Source organism: Rana temporaria, chromosome 1, assembly GCF_905171775.1.
Source record: "Rana temporaria chromosome 1, aRanTem1.1, whole genome shotgun sequence".
Classification (NCBI taxonomy): Eukaryota; Metazoa; Chordata; class Amphibia; order Anura; family Ranidae; genus Rana; species Rana temporaria.
In genome coordinates this window covers 588,543,018-588,562,769 of record NC_053489.1, presented here as the reverse complement: position 1 = coordinate 588,562,769, position 19,752 = coordinate 588,543,018, and the positions used below count along the sequence as shown (strand labels likewise).

Sequence of the window (19,752 nt, the reverse complement as noted above, 5' to 3'; positions counted from 1 at the left end):
GGGCCCCCGGCAGCAGGGGGAAAAGGATGTAAACAGAGAGGATGATTGGTGTGAGTAAGGGGGGAAATAACTCAAAATGATCCCCATGCAGCTTCTCCTCTCTCTCCCGCCAGCTTTTAGCTGTGCAGGGGGATCCATTACACTAATCCCCCCCCCCCCCCCACACGCACACAAAACATACTTTTCCTTCTGCTGCCTGGGCCCCTCACTGTGTGCTGCCCCTGTGTGTATGCCATGCTGTTTACCCCTTCCCCAATGCAGCGTTGCCGGCTCCCCGGCCCTTCCTCCTTCCAGATGCAGCCAGCACCCATGGACCACAGGGGGATGTTTTACATTGGAGAGTGAACATGGAACTGGGTTTGGGACTTTGAATGAGGCATGTGAATAACACATGCCTCCATCCCTAAAAGTTGAAAGAAAGGGTTGGGACTTTAAATGAGATGCGTGTTGATGCAAACAATATGTTTAAGTAAATAAGTAAAATTGTATAGTGTAATAACCAGGCTCAAACTTGGCTCAAACGCAATTTGGTTGGTAAGTTTGGGCCTGGTTATTATGCTATACAATTTTACTTATTTACTTATACATATTGTTTTCATCAACACGCATCTCATTTAAAGTCCCAACCCTTTCTACATTGGAGAGTGGGGTAAGGGGCTGGTGAATGTCATATATACTGGCCCATTCCATTCCTAAATGAACACTGAGTGATTGGTACTGATCACTCACTGAATTCATTCATAACTGAAGCATAATAAGCTGTGTTTACTATTCTTTAGTGTGGGAATGAAAAAGAAGCCCCTGTACAGAGAGAGAGCTTCTTGCTCATTCATCTGTAGTGCAGCAGCTGAGGCTGCAAAAAAAGGATTAGGAATCTATGCCCCCCCCCCTTCTCTGTTTTAAATGCGAGACATCAGGGGTCTGTTTAGATTCCTGAAATTTCAAAATAGCCCCCAAACAGCATTGTGAAACACAAAATGTAAAAAAAAATGTAAAACTTTTTCTAAAAGATCATTTAAAAATTGTAAACGGCTATTAAAAAAAATTAAGGGCTAAGGGATTTCCTTTACTTTGGAGAGATTTCCTATTACTTTTGACTGTGTAACGATGACAGGAAGTTAGGAGAAGACTCCCCACTAGGGTACAGATGACAAAAAAATAAGTGACAGGGATTTTATGCTTATATATATAAAATGTTATGCTTGTATACTTTAGCACAAAAAAAAATGGAAATTGTATCATACTTATTACATTACTTAAATAATTATTTCCTGGTGCCTATCCATTACAGCATACATGTGATGGTAGCCCCACCTACTTACGCCCACAGGACCAGTGCATAGCTATAACTGTTAACACCCACACAACAGTCCAGTTCCTGTACATCGCTAGGAAAGAACTGGGTGGGTTCAATATTTTGCCACGGATAGGCACCAGGAAAAGAAAATGACGGTAAGTATATTTTTTTAAAGGTATGATTTTATTGTTTACATTCAAACAAACAACAGAAATGCATATGTAGCATTAAAGGAGCAAACAGTGCTCATTCAGCAATGAGGTACAGTTACATGGTATCCAGTCAGTGAGTACAAATTGATTGAGGAGTTTCATTGTTACCTTCTAAATTCTTGTATAGCGACTAGAAGTCCACTAACATTTCCAGAGAACTCTGAATATTTCCTAATCGGTGGGCATTCCCACATAAAGCGCTGGTTCACACTGGTGCGTTTTGACATGCGATTTGGCATGTCAAAACGGCGATATTTGACGCAAATTGTCGGCAATGGCACTGTCCTAATCGGTGCAACGCCTCATTTGCGGCGCTGCACCGATTTCAAAAAGTAGTTTCTGTACTTCTTTTTGCGATTTTGGCCCGCGATTTACATTGACATCTGTGCAGAAACCTACAATCTACAATCGCAGCCGAAATCGGTACTACAAACTACAAACAGTGTAGCTGCTGACTTTTAATAAGGACACTTACCTGTCCTAGGCGCCGGCGATGTCGCCCCCCCGAGGCCGATCCCTCGATCATGGCAGGTCCCGGTGCCGCCATCCTCACTAAGGCCCCATGCACACGGGACGCCGGTGCAAACTCTGCTGAACACACGTTTTTAAAGGCTAAAACCGGTGTTTAAAAACGCCCGTTTTACCGCGAATTTCGCTACGTTTTACCGCGTTTGCGCTTATAAGCGTTTAGTTAAGAAACATCATAAGACACGTCCTAAGCTGAGAAAACTGTATTATTTAACCATTTCAGTCATTTTGTGAGACCAGAGTGAGTAGCAGCTGAGAGAGCAGCAGTGTACTTGTATTCAGTGTGTCACTTGCCACGTCACCTGCCACAAGCTGCGGATTGTCCACTTGCCACGTTACCTGGCCGCGTCACCTGCCACAAGTTGTGAATTGTCCACTTCCCACATCACCTGGCCACGCCACCTGTCACAAGTTTTGGATTGTCCACTGGCCACGTCACCTGCCACAAGTTGTGGATTGTCCATTGGCCACGTCACCTGCCAAGTCAACTGGCCACGTCACCTGCCACAAGTTGTGGATTGTCCACTTACCACGTCATCTGACCACATCACCTGCCACAAGTTGTGGATTGTCCACTTGCCATGTCACCTGGCCACGTCACCTGCCACAAATTGTGGATTATCCACTTGCCAAGTCACCTGGCCACGTCACCTGCCACAAGTTGTGGATTCTACACTGGCCACATCACCTGGCCATGTCACCTGCCACAAGTTGTGGATTGTCCACTTGCCACGTCACCTGGCCATGTCACCTGGCTGCGTCACCTGCCACAAGTTGTGAATTGTCCACTTGCCACGTCACCTGGCCATGTCACCTGCCACAAGTTGTGGATTGGCCACGTCACCTGGCCACATCGCCTGCCGCGTCACCTGGCCACATCACCTGCCACGTCACCTGCCACAAGTTGTGGATTGTCCACTTACCACGTCACCTGAAAGAAGCAGAGCAACAGGGCCTGTCATCCACCTGCTCAGAGGGGATCAGCGAAGTGATCCTCCGCTGAGCAAGCTGAATCTGCAAGACGGAGGCACTCATGTGAAAGGGGCCTTAACAGTCTCATGCAAGCATTTCTATAATTTGTCTCCAAACTCCCTGTAAACGAGTTTCTACATTTTGTATGACCATTAACTATTACTTTTTTCCACCTTCTTTGCTAATTTCTCTCAGTGAATCCTGTGAGAAAAGTATTTGTAAAATTATTTCTTAAATTTAAAATCAATTTAAATAATTTGTAAAACAAGAATACCATTAATAAGAACGTGTGCTCTTAGTTCCTTTATGTATGCACTTTGGGACAGTCTAGAAGTGACAATATTAAGGCATATGTCCCCCTGAAATTTATGTTAGTGATAACTGTTTGATTTTCGGCGTAGATTCTTGTCACCAGAACTCCTCGTTCAGCTTACACCTTGTTGCTGCTACTACTGCTGTGGGACAGGAAGCGGATATGTACATGTAGTTATCAGGCAGCACATATGACACATCTGTCTGAACTGTTCTTCCTTTGCCCCCTCCTGCACACATCGAGCCCCTTCCAGACGACCATGGTTTTCACTACTAAAGACATCCGCTCTGAGGGTCTACAAGCACCCACGTTATGTCTCTGATTATACCAACAGAAGTGGACCTCCAGCCTGGCACCACAGCATCTCTGCATTGTCTGGTAAAACATTTCCGTTTTAAATCCACTTATTGATACTATTGTTTAGTAAAGAGACAGATTTATGCACCAGATATCTTTTTATTGTACCACTAGTTATTCCTATTATAATATATAAAGTAGCAAGGAGCCAAGCCTGATTGTAATCACTGTATACCCCACTGCATGATTGTGTGGTTGTTTGCTAGTCATAAATATGGAAGGTACAGAACCTTCACCAAGTTTCATAAACAATATTCAGATGGATGTTTATTTGAAGCCAACCAATTAAATGGATATATTAATATTTGACGCTATAGCTAAAATAACAGGCCAGTCCAGTTCAAAGCTGGCGTATTTGTTGTGTACTCTCCTCCACATTTCTAGTCGTTTCATTATTTTCATGTTAAATTAACTGGTTGTCTCCACCTTGTAGCCAGTAAAAAAACGTACTGACTTGCATGATTCAGAAACGATTGTTTCAGTTTTGACTATCCAGTATACTTTACATTTCTGTCATTTTATTGGATTCTCAACTGTTCTTTAAGTGCTTACGGGAGAAAAATAATTATTTTGTTGTAATTATAATTCCCCACCAATATATTGGCAGATGGATGAATCGTTTGTTTTTTTGCCAAACCAGCAGAGCAAAGTCTATGGGGTAGATTCACGTACCTCGGCGCATTAATCCGCCGGGCGCAGCGTATCTAAGATACACTACGCCGCCGTAACTTATTTTTTTTTCAATCCTCAAAGAATTTGTGCCGTAAGTTACGGCGGCGTAGTGTATCTTTGGCGGCGTAATGGCGCGCCATTCAAATCTCTGTGATGGGGGCGTGTTTTATGTAAATAAGTCTAGACCTGACGTAAACAACGTTTTGTTTTTAACTGCGCATGCGCCCTCCGTGGGTGTATCCCAGTGCGCATGCTCGAAATTAAACCGGAACCAGCCAATGCTTACGACGGTGACGTCATTCTACGCAAATTCCTATTCGCGAACGACTTACGCAAACAACGTAAAAAATTCTAAATTGGACGCAGGAACGATGGCCATAGTTAACATTGAGTACGCCACCATATAGCAGCTTTAACTATACGCCGGAAAAAAACGAATGCAAACGACGTAAAAAAATGCGCCGGCCGGACGTACGTTCGTGGATCGCCGTAACTAGCTAATTTGCATACTCGAAGCGGAATTCGACGGAAACGCCACCTAGCGGCCGCCGAAAAATTGCAGCTTAGATCCGACGGCGTACTAAGACGTACGCCTGTCGGATCGAGCCGAGATGCCGTTGTATCTTGTTTTGAAGATACAAAACAAAGATACGACGCGCAAAATTTGAAATTACGTGGCGTATCAAGAGATACGCTGGCGTAATCGTTTTGTGGATCTGCCCCTATGACTATTAATTAACAAAGGTATATGAACTGACAAGGTATAAGTATTTCCAAATAAACTGGGGACCACTGTAACTATATTTTGCTCCAGAAAAGGAAAGTTTGAAATATTTAAAGAATATTAAGCCATGCATTTCCCACTTGTGATTAAAGGTAATGTTGCCTTTACTACTGGCTCAATGGCCTCTTTGTATCTATAGAGGTCTACGACTGTTTTGTAGGATATAAGTCTTTCTGTCTTATTCCATCATCTTAAAGCGTATTTCTTTTTTTTTTTATGTTTATAAATAGGATGCTATAGGCACTTTGAAGTTGTTCAGAATAGCTTGCAAAGTACAATTGAGCAACACACCGAGGGACGTTTTTTTTTTGTTTTTTTTAGGGGTGATACCAAACAATGTTCAACCCAAACATTGATATTTTTAACCCTGTGTTATTACAGACAGTATACATGTCTAGTATACAACTGATAATGAGATCTATCAGCATAGCACAGGGTTAATTATGGTAAATGTAACTCCCCAGCCCCCTCTTCATAGAAAGGGAAGGTTCGATTTTTTTTTAAGCAAGTAAAAGATAAGCAGCATTATTTTAATAATTTTTAAGGTAAGCTATGCGAATTGAAACATGTAACAAATAAAAATAGTTGTTACGCAGAAGTGAAATTATTCTAAAAAGATATTTCCGAGTGTATTACAGGCAGTTTATTTCTAAAAATGCAATACAAAGAGAAAGATGACCAATGGGAAGCGCCAGTGCCGTTTTCATACATTTAACAATTGCCATTAAACACATAAAGCGCTTTGTTTTCCAAATCCTACAATATCTGATTGGGGAAATGTCACAAATCAGCTGTGTGCGTTTCACATTTTGTGATCACAATTTTTAAAGCGTTATGTGTGATTTTGTAGTTAGTGGGGTTGATTTACTATAGGAGTACTTTACTATAGGATTTACTATAGGAGTGTTAACATTACAATGTAAACATTCATGGAGCTTGGTAAATACAGTAAAGCTGGGTTCACTTCAGGCCCAATCAAATGCAAGGGAAATGGAACAAGGACACATAAATGGAAACTGACGTAAACACAGTTTCACATTATTTATCACGCTCAGTGGACGTTTGTTTTGTTTCTTTAGTAAATCATTCTTAATAAATTCAGTTTCAGTTCGGCTAGCCTTTGATTATTTGCAATTATACTGCACTGATAAAATGCGACGAATGGCATGATATTTTCAAGCACATGGTCTAATTTCTAAAATCCTGCACAAGGCTGTTTAATTGCATTTTGCATTTCAAATCTAAGGGCCCTTTCACACTGATATGTTTTTCCTGTGTTGTTTTACCTTTTAAGAAAAATGTTTTCCTTTAAATCTTATGGGACTCCTAACACCACTTACAGGTGCAGTGCATTTGGAAAAATCCTGCATGCTGCATCTTTGGTGTGGTTTTGAAAACCGCACCAAAAACGCAGCTTCCCATTTATTTTTTGGGAAATTGCGGTAAAATCGCTGTAAAAATGCACAGAGATATCCTCGTTTTTGAGTCACATGTCCATATTTCACTGGTGTAGGCAACCCAAAAATGCACCTGAAACACAGAAAAATTGCGGTAAAAACGCACATGCATTTTTACCGCAACTTTGCTACAGAGCAGTGTGAAAGGGCCCTAAAGCTGAGCAATTGAATTGCATATATTTCAAATATTTTCAACGTTACAATACATACATTTCAATACAAATATACTTAAAACACACATACATAAAATACATGGACGGTCTCAATATACACCCAACATAACACCCAGACTAATAATATTGATAGAGATCATACTAGAAAGTCTACTCTTCTTATGTAAGACATACCCCAGCATATAAACCCCATAGTCTATATCCACTGATTAGGGAATTCAGCGAAATAGGAGAGAGAGGGGAAGGAAAGGTAATGAAGTGAGAGACAGAGTAGATCAGAAGGGAGAAGAGAGGACAGGGGGAGAGAGAAAAAAAATCATAAAAGGAGAAAAGGGGGGGGGGGGGGAGAAATGGGAAGAACCCAGTCTCCCACCTTCACCCCCTCTTATATTATGTGTTTAGGATCTACAATTCTAGAATTGATACTCTCTAAAGTGCCAGTACATAGTGACTTGAGTCTTATAATAAAAAATATATATATATTAGTTATAATAATTATTACCATAAAAAAAAAAAAATTGAATTGCATATAAACACCTTCCCTGCAGTAGTTTGCATAACTTGCCTAGTAAGGCATAAGTAAAGCTAAAATATAATTTTTATTATCATTTGACATTTGTTTTTATAAAAAAATAAAAAAATATCACATTTTGTTTCTCTTGGTCATCCTGTCTATTTGGTCACACTAGTGTCACATTCTTCCTTGGATCAGGAGCATGAACAAAATGTATAGAAGTAATATATTATTATTTTGAATTCAGTTCTCTTTGCAGTATCAAGATATGGCTTTCCCTACACGTTTATATTCTATAGACCAGGGGTGCCCAACCTTTTGAAGAGGGAGGGCCACTTAGGCAACTTGGTAACCAGTCGAGGGCCACAAAGAGTGGAGCAGGCAGATGACAGGTCTACTCTATCGCCGTCCGATCCGCCCAGATGAAAGGGGACCAATTCCCTTCTGTTTTTCGGATTGGAGGTAGGCGGCGGTAAACAGACATCTGTTGCTCTATAGAGGTGAATTGAGGGTCCCATTTGGTTGGTCTGATCGTGTGAAAAGGGCCTAAGACTGCTTTCACACTGATGTTCTGTGGTATACCCACAGCGCGGGTACAGCGTAGTGCACCTGTGTCTATCCTGTGATGCTGTGGTATGGTGGGTCGGCAACCTGCGATTTGGGCTTGCCAACATATAATTTCAGCGCAGGAGGTCATGGGCCACATCAGAGGGCTCCGCGGGCCACATGTGGCCCCCGGGCAACTGGTTGGCCACCCCTGCTATAGACAGTACCATTCTGTAATGCAGTGTACTTCTGTTACTTCTATGTACTTGTTAGTACTTATTCTGTAAGGCAGTGTACAATGTAAGGATGATCTGCAAGATGGGGTGACCTATCACAACCACTCACAGTTGCATTTAATTAAGCCAGAACAAAAATCTGATTGGTTGTTGTAGATTATTATGCTTTGCACACCATTGTTGCACTTTGCACTACTTCCCTGAATCTAGTAGCTGTAACGATTACTGGGCAGAGAACAGCGAAAGCTCTACTAATTAGAAATCACCTCTTTTTAGACCCGAATTCACCCAACCAAACACTACATCATTGTTCTTTGCACCATGGTATAAAAGAAACTCTGCATAATGAGATTTTTTTTTACTGTCAAACAAGATTTATGGCTATTTTGAAAATTAGTTTGTAAGCAATAAGTAATTGTATATGTCGGGCTCCTACTTATTGTTAATTTAACAAAGACTAGTTATTTGTAAAGATTGTGGCTTCTCACAGATTTCATTACAATTAACAAGATTTAGATTCTAATGTAATAATCTACGTCCTACCACACCTTCTCATTAATAAATCTAGGGAGTTCTTGCCCTTGGAAACAGCTGCACTATAATGCCGCGTACACACGGTCGGAATTTCCGACAACAAATGTTCGATGTGAGCTTGTTGTCGGAAAATCCGACCGTGTGTATGCTCCTTCGGACATTTGCTGTCGGAATTTCCGACAACAAATATTTGAGAGCTGGTTCTCACATTTTCTGACAACAAAAGTTCTGGTTGGAAAGTCAATTCAACGCACAAAAATCCTACGCATGCTCGGAATCAATTCGACGCATGCTCGGAATCATTGAACTTAATTTTTCTCGGCTTGTCGTATTGTTGTACGTCACCGCGTTCTTGACGTTCGCAATTTACGACAACATTTTTGTGACCATGTGTATGCAAGACGTTTGAGCGAACATCCGTTGGAAAAAAATACACGGTTTTGATGTCGGAATGACCGATCGTGTGTACGTGGCATTAGAGTAATTTAATCGTGCCTTTGCCCAGTTATAGATATAAGCTTGTGATGGTCACTATGACCATGACGGTTCAACGAGAACACAGATTTTCAGAGTTGATTCTTTAAAATTCCATAATGTCACTACCACATAAACTACTATGACTAACGACTATGATGGGGATACTTGCATCTGTTGTATCTTTAAAAAAATGTATATATATTGGCAAATGTTAATATATTACTGATAACACATACTGATCATGGTAGAATATACAAAAGCATATCAATGTCATGTTTATCTGACTACTAGGTAGATTCAGTAAGAGTTAGGCCGACTTATCAGTAGATAAGCCGACCTAACTCAGAATCTACGCCGACTTATGTTTAAGCGTAGGCTCAAAACAGATACGCTTAAACATATCTAAGATACGACGGCTTGCGCCGTCCTATCTTAGATTGCAATATTTTGGATGGCCGCTAGGTGGCGCTTCCATTGCGGTCGGTGTAGAATATGTACTTTTACGCCGTTTACGTAAGAGATAGGCCGCGTAAAGTTAGAGCTAGGCCCTATTGGAATAGTAATGTCAAGTATGGCCGCCGTTCCCGCATCGAAATTCTAATTTTTTACGTTGTTTGCGTAAGTCGTCCGTGAATCGGGATTTACGTCGTTTACGTCCACGTCAAAATCAATAGGCCCGTGCGGCGTACTTAGCCGCAATGCACACTGGGAAATGTAGGCGCCCGGCGCATGCGCAGTAGAAAAAACGTAAAAAACGTGAGGTCAAGTGTCATTAACATAAAACACGCCCCCCTCAAACACATTTGAATTAGGCACCCTTACGCCCGCCGATTCAGGCTACGCCGACGTAACTTAGCAGGCAAGTACATTGTGAATCATGTACTTGCCTCGCTAACTTACGGCGGCGTAGCTTAAATTCCTTAAGCTACGCCGCCGCAAAGTTACGCCAACGTACCTGAATCTACCTATACATATTTAATGATACAATTGAAAGAGTCTTTATTAATCATATGCATTATACAATTTTGCATCATAATATAACATGTTGATGCAACATATCATAATGTTATATTATGTGAAGTATCACTGTGCGGAGTTGTATCATTGTATAGGCTTAGCTGTCAGAATGGAGGATGATTTATATTTATGTTTTTTATTTGCCAAGCTGGCCATATAACATTTCAATATGTTTTTTACGTGATAACATTTTTGCAGCGCTTTTTGTTGAGTGTTTTTTCAGATGTTTACCAATAAGTCAACTAAATCACTAAAAGAAAAAAACATTATCAGATATAAAGTGCAGGCACCTAAAGGAACCTGCAGTAGCATCCAAGCCCCAACTTCCGGGTTGCTCTGCCATGCCAAAGCACTGACACTTAGTGGAAGTGTTGGAGCTTTCTCGATCCTTCTCAACTCCTACATATTCCTATAGGCTCATCACTCTGATTGGATGCCTTACTGACTAATAGGAAACTATGGTAAGCAGGAAGGGATAGGCAGATTTTAACACTGCCAGGAAGTGCTGGAACACTGCATGTTAGAAGGGCACACAAGTGGGACCATTAGATGCCCAATTTTCTTTCAGAGTTAAATTCAAACAAGTGCCTGTATACACAGTATTTGCACATATGAATGATGTGATTCACAATGTGATTGAACTCTATAAACACTGTATATGCCATTATATATGAAGTGCTCTGCTCCCCACAAAGTAACGTGTGAGTTTTGATTAGGTACGATCAGTTGATCTTTCATTTTCTGTGAGCCTGCATAATTGGTGAAGGGGTTTGCAGTCTGGCCATGCAGTAGGAGATCCATGATTGAGTCTTTATTAAAGCGGGGGTTCACCCTTAGAGGGCACTTTTTCCCCTTAGATTCCTGCTCGTTTTCTCTAGGGGAATCGGCAATTTGTTTTAAAATATGTGCAGTACTTACCCGTTTACGAGATGCATCCTCTCCGTCGCTTCCGGGTATGGGCTGCGGGAATGGGCGTTCCTTCATGATTGACAGTCTTCCGAGAGGCTTCCGACGGTCGCATCCATCGCGTCACGATTTTCCGAAAGAAGCCGAACGTCGGTGCGCAGGCGCAGTATACAGCCGCACCGACGTTCGGCTTCTTTCGGCTACGAGTGACGCGATGGATGCGACCGTCGGAAGCCTGTCAATCAAGAAGGAACGCCCGCTCCCGAAGACCCATACCCGGAAGCGACGGAAGAAGATGCAGCTCGAAAACGGGTAAGTACTGCTCATATTTTAATACAAATAGCCGATTCCCCTAGACCGAACGAGCAAGAATCTATGGGGAGAAAAAAAAAAATGTTAGAAATGGGTGAACTCCCGCTTTAAGGATTCTTCTTTTCCCCCATATCTGGATTTCTTCCCACTATCCAATACCTTGCCAGTACGTTAACTTAGTTCCAACTTCAAGGGGTTGTAAAGGTTTGTTTTTTATTTTCTAAATAGGTTACTTTAAGCTAGTGCATTGTTGGTTCACTTACCTTTTCCTTCAATTTCCCTTCTAAAAAATGTTTTCCTTTGTTTTCTTTGTCTGAATTTCTCACTTCCTGTTCCTCCTCAGTAAGCTGTTCTAAATGACTTTCCACCGCTCGGATTATGGTGGAAAGCTTACTGAGGAGAAACAGGAAGTGAGGATTTCAAACAAAGAAAAAATTTAGAAGGGAAATTGAAGGAAAAGGTAAGTGAACCAACAACGCACTAGCTTAAAGGAACCAATTTAGAAAATAAAAGACAAACCTTTACAAATGTGTATGAGTGTAGGGGCATTTGATTGTAAGCTGTTCGGTGTAACAGTCTGATGAGATTTTTTTTGTTTTTTACTTCACAGTGAATATTTACTTTAATCATCCAGTTATATACATCAAAGTTCCTGTTTTTTTTCCCCTTGCACATTACCGGGTATTTAAAGTAAATACAGCCTAATATTATCCATTCACCTAGGTGAAAATTCACTTTGCTAAGTGAATATTCTCTACCCCATTAATATACAAACCCCAGTACATTTTAATGGAATATGTGGATGTTTTAATGCATAATTTGTAATCTACAGTTGTGCTAAATTGATCCAATGAACACTTTCTTTCCTTCAACATAAGTGCACTAGCTGACAGACAACTTAGAACAGAAATAGAAAATAATTGTACACTTTTTAAGGCAGTGTTAAAAAAAATGGTTTGTGCTACAAAGACACTTCATGTTCTACTATGGAACTTAGACAAGAGGTCAACATTTAGTTATTTTTTAGCTGGTGTGGTTTTAATACTTCACACAGTCACACAGCTATCTAACCACCATAAAACATAGACATGTACATATATGTGAAGTATGTGTTAACTTCTCAGACACTGTGGACAAAAAAATGGAGAACAAATACCATTGCCAAATTTTAGACAACATTTTTTAAAGGAACCAAAAACTGTGTTTTTTTCACATACATATTTTTATTGTGTATTTATTTATTGCAATCAATTCATGCAGGTCATATATTTTTACGCAGGTCATATATTTTTACCAGTTTTTTTTCAACCATGAAAACAAATTTAAAGCAATTTATTCAAGAAATGTTACTGTCCAGTTGTATAATTAAAAAAATGCAATAACTGTCCAGGAAAGTGACATTTTAAACAGCACACATATTTCAGATTTAGAGAGTTTTTTCATAATTGTTAAATTTATTTTTATTTTTAACTGACTAATCAGATTCATGATCTGACCAAAGGTGGTCCACAAGCGGGCACTGGGGGTTTCTAGTCCTCTTTGTGTTAAACTAAATACAAGCAGAGGCAACTGAGACTCAACAACGATAATAACAAAGTAATAATAATGGTAAACCTAAGATTCTGCAAGCAGGAATCTTTGAACGGACTTTCACATTCTTGTGTGGCAAACGAAGTGTGAAAAACATCTGGCACACTTTACTGAAAAAAAATAAATAACACAGCATGTTAACTAATAATAACAAAGATCGAATGCAAAATGCTACATGCAAAACAACAAAGTGGAAATTTCTAAGTTATAAATACTCTTTTTAGCAAAGGATTGAAAAAAACAAAACAAAATATATTCACTCATAAAGTATTTTTTTTTAATTGCCATGTATATGTTTTGCTTTTATCAACTAATCAGTACATCCTAGATACTCTGGCATCTTTCCAAACATAGTTTTGATGTCACAATGAAAACATCTGCTGAGTATTCCTGCTATGCATCTAAGATGTACAGTAGTATATTTGTGTCTTTAATTTGTGTAGTTTAACAGCCATGCTTTTCTCAGAGGCCCTGCTAAACATACAGATTTTGAACTTGGTTTACTAAAGAAGTACGATTGCACTGATATTGGTGCCGATACCGAGCATTTGCATGAGTACTTGTGCAAATGCTCCAATGCCTACTCTGATACCTCCCGGAAGGGACGCTGATAGGCCAGTACAGACCTGTTGTACCGGGCTCAGTGTAGGGGGGGCGGGCAGCCTCGCGGATGATCGGTGCAGCGGTGGGGCAGTTATAAGCACCGATCTCCCTGTACCGCTTTTTTTTAAAAAGGAGCTAACAGCCACTTCTCCTCTTCTCCCTCCTGCAGCTGTCAGCTGCTTTATTGAGATTGGTGCTTATAACTACCCCCACCACTGCACCGATCACCCCTGACTGTCACTGCGTCCTCCTCTGACTCCCCAGTTCCTTTCCAGGTCCTCCCCCAGCTCCCAGTGTCCTCTGGGTCCTCCTCTGGCTCCCCAGGTCCTCCGTGATCTTTTCCGGCTCTTCCTCCGAATCCCACCCTCATCCCAGATCTGTGTTTACTATGCTTCAATTTATGAATGAACAGGAGCCTCTATATTTGTTCATTCGTCTTCAGTGCAGCTGAGGCTGCAGGGAAAGGGACTGGGGAATCTGTGCCCTTAGTCCCCCTCCCTGTCTCAAAAGGGATGTTAAGACCCCTGATATCTCACCAAAGCCATCCCCAATAGGGCTGATAAAAAAATAAATAAATAAAAAAAATAAAGGATTTTTCACCCGCGATTGCTCGTTACAGAGCGGGGACCGGGAGCTGTGTGTGTAAACACACAGCTCTCGGTCCTGTCAGCAGGGGAAATGCTGATCTTCTGTTCATACAATGTATGAACAGAGGATCAGTGTTTCCCCTAGTGAGGCCACCCCCCCCACAGTAAGAACACACCCAGGGACATACTTAACCCCTTCCCCGCCCCCTAGTGTTAACCCCTTCACTGCCAGTGGCATTTTTATAGTAATCCAATGCATTTTTATAGCACTGATCGCTATAAAAATGCCAATGGTCCCAAAAATGTGTCAAAAGTGTCCGAAGTGTCCGCCATAATGTCGCAGTACCGAAAACAAAAATCGCTGATCGCCGCCATTACTAGTAAAAAAAATATATTAATAAAAATGCCATAAAAATACCCCCTATTTTGTAAACGCTATAACTTTTGCGCAAACCAATCAATAAACGCTTATTGCGATTTTTTTTTACGAAAAATATGTAGAAGAATATGTATCGGCCTAAACTGAGGAAAAAAAATGTTTTTTATATATTTTTGGGGGATATTTATTACAGCAAAAAGTAAAAAAATATTCATTTTTTTCAAAATTGTCGCTCTATTTTTAAAAACCGCAGATGTGATCAAATACCACCAAAAGAAAGCTCTATTTGTGGGAAATAAAAAAGGACGCCAATTTTGTTTGGGAGCCACGTCGCACGACCGTGCAATTGTCAGTTAAAGCGGCGCAGTCCCGAATCGCAAAAAGTGCTCTGGTCTTTGGGCAGCAATATGGTCCGGGGGTTAAGTGGTTAAATATTTAAAGGTTAAATTGTAAAAATAATAAAAAATGAAATAAAAGAAACACTGACAGTCCACTCCCCCCCCCCCCAAAAAAAAGAAGATATTGTAAAAAAATTATATTAAAAAATAAGTATTGGTAGTTGGTACCGGCAAGTATTTGAAAAAAGTATCGGTACTTGTACTCGGTCTTAAAAAAGTGGTATCGGTGCAACCCTCTAAAGAAGTTGTTCACTTAGCAAAAAGAATGCTTACTTAGAAATTAAAGTAACCCGGTCATGCAAAATTATTACAATAACCCCTGTTACCTGTAAGGGCTCAGGAACACATTTATGCATACAGTTCAAGAATTCAGTGTACTTATACTCCCCAGAGTCAGAGCTGTTGGCAAACATGCTAGAGCCAGCAGGCTGTACAAATCAATGACAGGCTGTCAGATGCCATGGCTGCACACCTGTACCTGCACATCCGAGTGGCTCGTGTCCATCTGTCCCTGTATGCTTTTGAGCACTCAGATGTGCAGCTACAGAAGTACAGCTACAGAAGTACAGCTGTGGCATATGACAGCCTGTCATTGATTTATACAGACTGCTGGATGTGGTTATACGCTAACCTGGCCTGTGACTTCTGCAGAAATGCTTGGAATTCTTCACTGTGTGCCCAAATGTGTCCCTGTGCATGAGCCCTAAAGGTAAAAATTAAACAAAAACTCACTTTTCCCTATGTCCTTGGCCCCGCATTGTGTAGGATATAGTAATGATATGAGGTCAGAGGGAGGAACCAGTAAAAGATACAGGGGAGCCAGGAGGTTAACATTTTCCAGCAAACTTTGAGGGGCCAGTGTTTGGTAGCTCTGGCAGCAGGAAAGGTAGATATTTTCTGCCTTCTTTTTACAGGTAACACAATTATAACAATTTATGTGACAGGATCTTAAGGCAAAACCGATTTCCCTTTGTTTATCCAATCATATGTAAGGGAGATAAAAAAAAGTTTGCTATCACATTGTTGGGGGATTGAATTGAGAACTTTTTCTTCCTATTTACTGAGTTAGTTCACTTTGCAAAGCAAATGCTTACTTATCTGTATATAGGTGCAAATGCTGGCACATTATTGCATAGGAGAGCAATTTGTATTTTTTATTTTGCACTAAGTTAACTCCTTTAGGACCACCCAACACTTATGTGTGGCATCTAAAGGGTGGGCTTCAATGCCCACAAACCGCACATATGCATTTCCAGGTGGGCAATGTTTATGCGCTCACTGTGCACTCTCAGCACAAAGACCAAGCTTTCAAAGACAGCTATCGGTCTGGGCTAAATATCAGTAGCCAGCGGGACCAGCTTCCGATCATGTAACCACTGTGACAGCCACAGGCAATGCTTTCCACCCTCTGAGCATTCCAAAGTGTTTATCAGGTTTCCTGCAGTAGATGTCCCCTGTCTGATGAACAATATCATGCAACTGAGGCCTCGTACACACGACCGAGAATCTCGTCGTAAAAGAAACATAATTTTCCTTGACGAGTTTCTTGTCAGGCTGCTCGAGAATCTTGTCAAGCTTTCTTTGCATACACACTGTCAAGACAAAATCTCGTTGTTCTCAAACGCGGTGGCGTACAACACGTACGACGGCACTATAAAGGGGAAGTTTGATTCCACTGGCGCCACCCTTGGGGCTGCTTTTGCTAATCTCATGTTACTGCGTGTTTAGTAAAAGTTTGGTGAGAGAGTCGATTCGCACTTTTCAGTCTGTTACAACGTGACGAATGTGCTATCTCCATTACGAACGCTACTTTTACCGAAGGTTCGCTCCCGTCTCATACTTTATTCTGAGCATGCGCGGGTTTCTAAGCATACACACAAACGTGTTTGACAGGTACCAAACCACTCCTCCCTTTGACGGTGACCTGAGAGGATGTTCATTCCCCCCTCTTCACCCACGGCCTTCTGGGACCTGCAGAAGACTGTAGGACCAATCACATAGTGTTGCATGGCCTGCGCATGCACAGCTGGAAGCTGGCTGTAAACTGCAAGGCATCACTGCCAGTTTCCCCCTAGTCAAGATGCCAGCGCCTGCACCCAAAGCTGGTTGCAGAATCCGCTTGGGTCAGGAGAGCAATGGCTCCATGGGCAGGTAAGTGTCCTTATAGTAAAAGACAGCAGCTGTGTAGCTGCTGACTTTTAACATTTTGGGTGGAGACTGGAGCTCCTCTTTAATATGCAGTGTTCCATTTTGTAAAAGAATGGTTACTTTTAAGCTGCTTATTCCATTACCTTTCCTCTGTCCAGCAGATGGCAGGACATTCCGCACAGCCCCGGTAAGAAAGAAACCCTCAGCTTCATTCTCTACCCACGCATTCTTAGTCCACCCTTTCTAACAGCTCAGTGTTCTGCAAGATTTCAAATTTAAAAAGTTTGTCTCTGGAAATTGGATCTGGAAATTATATATATATATATATATATATATATATATATATATATATATATATATATATATATATATATATATATATATATATATATATAAAATTATACTCAATAGCTGCAGCACTCTCATTTATTGATCCATCAAGTGTAACAACATTGCAATGTTTCAAAATAGCACAACATTTTGGATCCATTAAAACAGTTACAATTGAAAACTTGGATCCTTCACAGCATAAAATCCATTTATTTAGCATTGGCAGAGGTAAAAAAAAATCATAGTTACTTGAATACATTAGCTCGACCTTGCTTCAAGCCTGACTAACATCAATCACCAATTATTCTAAATATATGCTAACTGGAACTGACATCCTCTTCTCATATTTAAAGGGGTTGTTAAGGCAGTTCTCACAACCACTGCCAGCCCCTCTGCTAGGATAACTGTAGTATATAGTGTATGCCATTTTTAAAAATTCTTCTAAATACCTTATTTCTCCTCGCCGATCAGCGGTCACATGACCGCTCGTCGCTATCTTCCTCCGATGTATGTATTTTAACATAGGAGACGTCAGAGGGAGGGGTCGGGATCTCCCGCTGACATCTGCCGGGGCGGTCACATGACCTCCCTCTGTTGTGCATACATTGGAGGAAGAGAGTGAAGGGCAGTCATGTGACCGCTGATCGGCAAGAAGAAATTAGGTATTTAGAATAAAAAAAAACGTCATACACTATACACTAGAAGGGGAGGGGAAAGGCGGCTCACACACAGAGCTGACATGTGGGGGCTTGGGGAAGAGCAGAGAGGAGAGCTGCGGATGATGGAATGTAAACTGACCACAATGTCAGGGCTCAACAGCCATGATAAACCAAGATCAGTTCACAGGGGGAGGGTAGAACCAGGCAGGTATTTTAGTTGAAGGGGCCCAATTACACAGCACAAGCACTGAGTTGTTACTTATGCTGTAAACTGGATCAGGGTCCTTTTTTTTTTAGGGTAACAAACACTTTAACTCTTAACAGGTTCATCTTACATGACCTATTAGTCATAGAGTGGACGTAGGAGACATATCCCATAACTGATCCTATACCATTATAAAAAATTATTTCACAACCTGACTTAATGAACCAAAACATACCAAAATATATAAAAAATAATAACAAAAATATTGGCAAAAATAAAAAACCTCTGTCACATTTTACAATAACAAACATAAATATAAATAAACATTTAATCCAAATGGCTGTAGAGTAGTGAGTTTATGTATCCACTTTGCTTCTCTTTAATAACAATTCCCTTCCTCTATTGATCGATTTGTCTCCAACCAGTCAGAGGGTATCCTGTCAGCTATAGCCAGCAACAATGATCTTTATATTCTGCCGGCGGGGAAGGGTCCCCGCTGTCAGAATACAATAGCTCAGCTTGAAGGATTACCCCTCCACATCAAATGTCTGGGTAGGGCAATCGGTTAATTTTTTTTCGTTCAAACCACTGGTTGAACAAAAGAAATTGTTCTCTTTCACCTCTTTCAATCTGTACTTTCTCACGTGCAAGGGTTTTTGCTGTATAACCCCTCTCGCATAATTACCTTTTGCAAGATACTTATTAAAAAGGGTCACACTGTCTCTCAAGTGAGGTATATGGCTATTGACTATGTTGCTAAATTGAGAAGAGGTGGAGATAGGGAATTGCTATTGAAGAGGAGAGAAGAGAAGTGAATACATGACCTCAATAATCCATTTGGGTCAAATGCGGATTTTGATTTACATTTGCATTTTGTGAAAAATTAGGGATATTTTTGTTATTATTTTAGTTTTTAATATATGTTTATATTTTAATCATTTAGCTTGAGATAAAATTTCTTCTTATGGTATAGGTTCATTAATGGGATATGTCTCTTATATATGTCTCTTATATGTCCACTCAATGACTGTTGTAATGCAAGATGAACCTGTTAGGAGCAAAATTTGAGAAGTGGGTGTCAATTCTGGTTAGCTATATTTAAAGGGTTAGTTTACCTTAAAGAAAAATAAATAAAGACACTATGCAGTCCATGGACATCATTCCATAACGTTATTCTAATCTGATTTTAAAAATATGCATTAATGCTCCTCCCATACTTGTAGGCCATTTGCCCACGGAGTGAAGCCTGCCCTGCCCCTTCTGATAGTTTTAAACAGTTCTGTCCTATCTTCTAGGACGGACCACTAGTGGTACAAAAGCAAGTGCCGTCCTCCTGAGCCCTGCACATGTGCAGCATTACCTCTTGTCTCTGCTAGTGACCTCAGTTCAGTTGTTTAGCAGCAAGCAAAATGCACATGTGCTGGGCTTGGAAGAAGGATGACGCTTGCTACTGTACTGCTAGGGGGCGCTCATCCTAAAGGCTGGTCTATGCTAGATAGAGCTGTGAAAACAGAAAAATCAGAAGCATAGGGGGCAGGCTGCACTC

General features: G+C 40.8%; 1 protein-coding gene across 1 annotated transcript in view; it reads left to right on the top strand.

Annotated features, from left to right (window-relative positions):
- Positions 1-3,496: 3,496 nt before the first annotated feature.
- The window catches only part of RHOH (ras homolog family member H), a 69,102-nt gene continuing 52,846 nt past the window's right edge, over positions 3,497-19,752 (top strand). Inside the window, exon 1 of the mRNA XM_040335076.1 lies at positions 3,497-3,700. The gene's annotated coding sequence lies outside the window, so the exon portion shown is untranslated. The remainder of the gene's footprint in view (positions 3,701-19,752) is intronic.